Raw genomic sequence first — 6,017 nt, 5'->3', positions numbered from 1 at the left:
CTAAAGAAAATAGGCCATTGCCTGTTTTCTCTGCAGTCCAGGCATGCTTTGCAAGATAGGATCGGAGTGAGGCCATGGGATGAATCCGATTATTTTCATTTCTGTAATTTTGGAGAAAATATGCAGACACTTGTGCATGCGGCAGGCTATTCCTTGTTTCCTGGACTCCTTGGAGGCTGAAAATGTATCGTATCCCTATGCGGACAGACTTCAGCTCTTTGCCAGCTAAAAGGAAAGAACCGGGATGATGGGAACGTATAGTTTTTTGAACAAGCGAGTTGGATGCACATGGGAAGATGGTGAGAACACTGAGACTGGTTTATAAGAGCCTATGGCTTTGTCCTAAATACGAATGTTATCCCTGGTGAGCCAGCTTGACCCAAAGCGGAACAGGGTTTGAGCAGGCGAGGCGCAGTGTGGGGACAGAAAGCAAGGCGTTTGCCAGTATGCAGGTTAGTTATGCCCTTACCTGCAGACTAGATGCCCAGACAATGTGTAGTCATCGGTATCCTCCACCCACCAACACTCTTCCTTGGATAGAGAGGGGCCGTGGAATGGAAACTGCAAGCCTTCTTTTAATGATTTATTTTTGTAGATGCTAATCCATTCAATACTCTGGGTAACCACATTCCCATGGGGTGAGGTCTGAGCTTTACAGGTAGACCAGCAGACCAAGGCTAGTCATCATGAGTGAAGTGCACGGGGCCTGAATTGGGATGAGAAGAGCTTGACAGGTATGAGGGGTGGTGAACAGGCAGGGAGTCTGGACCCAAGGAAGGGAGAGGTTGGGATAAGGCTGTTACTCATATTTGTGCTTTCTGGGGGGACCTGAGGATGAAGACATGCTTCTTGATCATGAAGAATGTCCCTGAAGAGCTATTTGTCATGGCCAAGGGCTTCTTTGCTTTCTCCCTCCAAGGACTCCATCCTCACACCTTTCACAGGGGACTGCAGGATGGGGTTATGATAAAAGTTGCTCTTGAGCCTGGCCAGTGTGTCTCAGTGGTTGAACATCGACCTATGAACCAGGAGGTCACAGTTTGATTCCTAGTCAGTGTACATACCCAGGGTGCAGGCTTAATCCCCAGTGTGGGGCTTGCAGGGGGTAGCCAATCAATGATTCTCTCTCATCATTGATGTTTCCATCTCTCCCTCTCCCTTCCTCTCTGAAATAAATAAAAATACATTTTTAAAAAAGAGTTGCTCTTGAAAAACAGTGGCCACAAGTTGGGACCCCCTTCGCAACTGGGTCTGGAGCTGGAGCCCATTAGCTGCTTGACTTCCGGACTGTGGTCAGTGCTGGTCCTCGGCAGATCTCTGAATGTTGGACTGACCCAGAATAAGGTTCTCAACCTCCTCCTCTATGCTGCCTCATTCTGTAATCCCACCCAAACTCCTGCCTTTAAATGCCATCTCTTTGTCCATAATTCCCACGTATACATTTCAAGCCTGCCCACACCAGTAAGCACCAAATTTGTATATGTCGCTGCCAACCTGACATCTATAGTTTGATGTCTAAAAGGCATCTCTCACATAGCCAGCCAAAGCAGAGCTCAGGCTTCCTCACCCCCAGCTCATAGTCCCCCCCTCCCCCAGGCTTCCTCTCCTGGCCATTAGCATTCATTGAGTTGCTCAAGCCCACACATCTGGGAGGCATGCTTCATCCCTTCCATTTCCTAACTCTGCAAAACATCAGAAAATGATGTCAATCCTACCTTCAAATTGTATTTCAAATCTGCACTCCTTGCTTCATTCCTACTGATATCAATCTAGTCCCGGCCTGAGACACTTCCTGTTGGAGCGACTGCAATCAGCTTCTAGCTGGTCTTTCCCTTTCCACTTACACCCCCTGCCATCCCTTCTCCATACAGCACCTTGGGAGCCTGGGGGAGGAATCACAGTGCATCACTGTCCTACTTAAACCCTCAAAAACTTGCTGTTGTGGTTAAGGTAGTACTCAAATTTCTTACCACGCTCTGTGTGGCCCTAACAGGCCTGGCCACTGCCTTCCTTTCCAAATGTCCCTTCTACATGCTTACAATCATCAAACAACACTGGGTATCTCTTCTCTTCTCTTCTCTTCTCTTCTCTTCTCTTCTCTTCTCTTCTCTTCTCTTCTCTTCTCTTCTCTTCTCTTCTCCCCTCTTCCTCCTCCTCCTCTTCCTTGTTCTTCTTCTCTCTCCCTGCTCTCAACCTCTCTATCACATCTAAGCCTCCATAGAATTTTTGTAATTGCTATTCTCTCTGCTTAGAAATTGTAGCTTTCAAATATTTACATAGTTGCCCCCTTTTTAAATCATAAATGTCTCAGGAAAAAAATGTATCATTTGCCCTAATAAACTCCTTCCAGGTCAATCCACTCTCAAGAGTCATCCTCTATCAATTTTTCCATTCTTACTCTCAGATTTCCTGGCATTACTTACATCTTGCATTTGCTTGTTTGTTTATTATTTTTCTCTCTTCATTGGAATGCTGGTCTCCATGGCCTTGTATGTCTCATTTACCATGACGGTCCCAGAACATCACTTCATGGTGACCAACTCTTCCTGATTTGATTGGGACTTTCCTGGTTTGAGCACTAAAAGTACCATGTTTTAGGAAACCCCTCAGTTAGCAAACCAGGACTATTGGTCACCATACCTTGAATGTCACATAATAGGTACTCAATAAACACCAGACTTCATTTATTTCCACAGCACAAATGCATCATGATTTCACAACTAAAAGCAAATAAAAATCACCTTGGCTGACCAAAGTGATACAAGACAAACACATTGAGCGGCATCTTCTCACATAAAGGAAAGGAAGGGTTCACAACCACAAAATGAGGTCAGGTCATGAAACAAGAGCATGAGTCTTCAATTTCAAGTCTAGAATTCTTGAAACTAAAAAGATAATTATCTCAAAAATGTTCTCCACGGAAGAGCTGAAGAGCAGCTTGAGTCCAGTGTGGAGAGAAGTGGCTGCTTGAAGGCTGACCTGAGGGGACACGCAGAAGGAAGCATGAATGGGTAGAGGATGGAAAACATGAAAGAACACTTAACAGGTGTGCAGCATGGACTCAGAGGCTCTAAATCCCTTCTGATGGAAAATGCGGACAGAGAGACAGAGAAGGACTGGGAGCGATGTTTTGAATAATGATGGGTGAGATCTCTCACACTTACAAAACAAAAACCTCAATAAAAGGATCACCAGCAGGTTGGAAAGGCTTGCTTGGTGACAAGAGGAATTAACCATTCACAGAGAATGATGTTTCAGAGCGTGATGGGGAGAGAGGAGCTGCAAAAACTATAACGTTAATAAAGACAAGTCGCCTGCCCATCTGGAGTGGCTCAGTGGTTGAGCGTCAATCTATGGACCAGGAGGTCACAGTTCGACTTCCAGACAGGCCATAAGCCTGGTTTGTTGGTCCTGTGCCAAATCCCATTTCTGGAGAAACAGTGTTTGGGGGAGGAAAGGTAGGCTTGAGTGGCTAAACCAAGGAGTCTTATTATAGGTTGCAAGGGGAGATGGCAGCCCAGGTGCCATGATGAGTTTGCTGGTTGGCACAGCGAGTTTAGAAAGGAACTGAAACCAGGAAGGGAGACCTGCACACAGACAGGTCAGTGGATTCCTGCAGCCCTGCTCCTCTGCTCGGAGACTGGCATACCCTTTAGGAGAGCCTGGAGTGTGGGCCCTGCTGCATGAACCTTCTAGAAAGTCTAGACCAGCTTCTGAAACCCTCCTCGCTTTGTTCCTCCATATCCTTGCTCGTGCCGTGCCCCCACCTGGAATTTCCTATCCTTCCACCCACCTCACCAGCTCTTTCTCTTCTGGCCTCACTATCCAGCTCACGTGGTGGCCCCCCAAAGCCACCTGCACACAGGTTTGCTGAGCGGTTTCATCTGCTCCTCCACATTGCCTTTGACTGGCCTCTGGGGCAGTGCTCGTCCCAACTGCTGGCTCTGCCCAAGCACCTCCTGCCCCAGATGGTGTCCTCATCATCTCTGTGGCCCCAGCCCAGAGTATGGATCAAGATTCTGAGTCATACTTATTTTTTCATAATTAATATGTGAATATTAATGCTTGTAACAACTGCCGAGTTTATGGGAGGCAGATAGGCCTAGCTAGACCACGGTCTTCTCACTACTTTTTTCATACACTGAGATCAGAGGCAACATAGCAACGTCACTAAACACGCAGCCTTTGATGTCCAATAAAACTGGACTGAAAGCTCTACTCAACTACTAACTTGCTGAGCCTGTTCCTTATTTAACTGACCTAAACCTTATCTATACCATGGATTAGCATGAACGATGGATGAGGCAGTGGATGCCAATCCTTTCTAACAGAGTTGCAGTGGCAGTAGTAATAGTGGTACTAGCAGCAGTAGTAATAATGGTATTAGCAGCAGTAGTAATAAATAGTGCTACTAGCAGCAGTAGTAATAATGGTACTAGCAGCAGTAGTGTTAATAGTAATAGCCATGGAGCAGCAGCAGTAGCAGTAATAGGGGTACTAGCAGTAGTGATAGTGTTAGTAGTAGTAGCAGTAGTAGTGTTCATAGTAATAGCCAAAGGCCAGTAGCAGCAGTAGTAATAGTGGTACTAGCAGGAGTAGTAATAGGGGTACTAGCATCAGTAGTAATAGTGATACTAGCAGCAGTAGTAATAGGGGCATTAGCAGCAGTAGTAATAGTGGTACTAGCCGCAGTATTGGTACTAGCCGCAGTATTGGTACTACCCGCAGTATTGTTACTAGTAGCAGCTGTGGGCCATCAGCAGCAGTAGTCAGCATCCTCATCAGGGCCACAGTAGTAGAAATAGCAGAAATTGTATTAGCAATAATGACCATAGAAAGAGTAGTCATTAGAGTAGAATTAATGGTCATAATATTAGTAATAATGAGAGTATTGAAAATAGTAGTAATAAGAGGCATAATAGTACTAGTAACTATTCAGTTGATGGTGAAGAAATGTCACATAGTCTTCTAACTGGTATTATTATCTCCAGTTCCAGGCACAGCCATAGTTTTGACAACTCAGGACAAAATTAGGAGCTAATCAGATAAACAACAATTTGTAAAAAAGTAAGTGCATTAAAGGTGCTTCTAGTAGCTAATGCCTACCAAAAGTAATCAAACCTAAAATGAGGACAGTGCTCCCTGCTCAGAAGTGCTAAGAAATACCGCAGCTGCATGCCCAACACGAGGTTCCTGATGTCCTCGCTCAGGGAGAGCTGGGACAGCTGCTGTGTCGCTGGCTGGTTGTAGGCAGCTGCCCAAGTTAGGACTCAGCCCATGCCCAAGCAACTGGCTGCTGTGTGGGACACTGGTTTACCCTCCAAGCTGGACCGAAGAGCAGTCAGACCCCAGCGGTGTCAGCAGGCCACACCTCTCCCTCCGCCTTTCCCACCTGGCTCATGCCAACGCTCTCCTTAATCCCGGTCAAGTGCGAGCTTGCAGACGCCGATGACAGAGCGTGGAAGGAAATGAAGGGAAGAAGGGTCCTTGGCTCAACAGGAACTCCGGCTTCCCAGGATGTCTCTCTTCCAGCCTGAAGAGCGGCCAGGGGTGCCCACAGACCTGGGGCAGCCTGCGTGCTGGTGGCTCTCTGTGCCCCATTCCACAGGCCAGCTGCTGGGGCTTGGAAAGAGCCTCCAGCAGCCCCTGCTGATGGCAGGAAGAGACCTCTGCTTCCTAACAGAATGCATTCAGAATTGTTTGTGACAGCGGTGCCTCCGCCCCGGCAATTATTCAATTCTTCTGGAATGCGGAGAGTTGGCACGAGGCACTGGGCTGGGCGGCCATGACAAGTTGGCTCTCTCACTCTTACACAGGACATCTCCCTACCTGGAGCTGCAGAAGGGGCCAGAAGTCCCTCAGAGAAAAGCATATTCATTCTGGCTGAGCTGCAATCAGGCCCAGCAGAGGTGCTGAGCGCTGAATGACTCCTGTCTATCAGGAAGACAGCCGATGGGCTGCTACCAAATGCAATGGGCTTGCGATCCTTTCCATCTCTGCCTCTGGCTCTGACTATT

The 6,017-nt window shown here is 47.2% G+C and overlaps 1 long non-coding RNA gene across 1 annotated transcript; it reads right to left on the bottom strand.

The window, feature by feature from the left end:
• Nucleotides 1–2,655: 2,655 nt before the first annotated feature.
• Nucleotides 2,656–5,682, bottom strand: LOC118664962. Its single transcript, XR_004970473.1, has 2 exons — nt 5,393–5,682; nt 2,656–2,979 (listed from the first exon to the last, which is right to left on the bottom strand). It is a non-coding gene; the product is annotated as an uncharacterized LOC118664962 (long non-coding RNA).
• Nucleotides 5,683–6,017: the final 335 nt, after the last annotated feature.

This window comes from Myotis myotis, unplaced genomic scaffold, assembly GCF_014108235.1.
Source record: "Myotis myotis isolate mMyoMyo1 unplaced genomic scaffold, mMyoMyo1.p scaffold_m19_p_1, whole genome shotgun sequence".
In the NCBI taxonomy this organism is placed as follows: Eukaryota; Metazoa; Chordata; class Mammalia; order Chiroptera; family Vespertilionidae; genus Myotis; species Myotis myotis.
The sequence above is the reverse complement of the archived record's forward strand: the minus strand, read 5'-3'. Positions and strand labels throughout refer to the sequence as shown.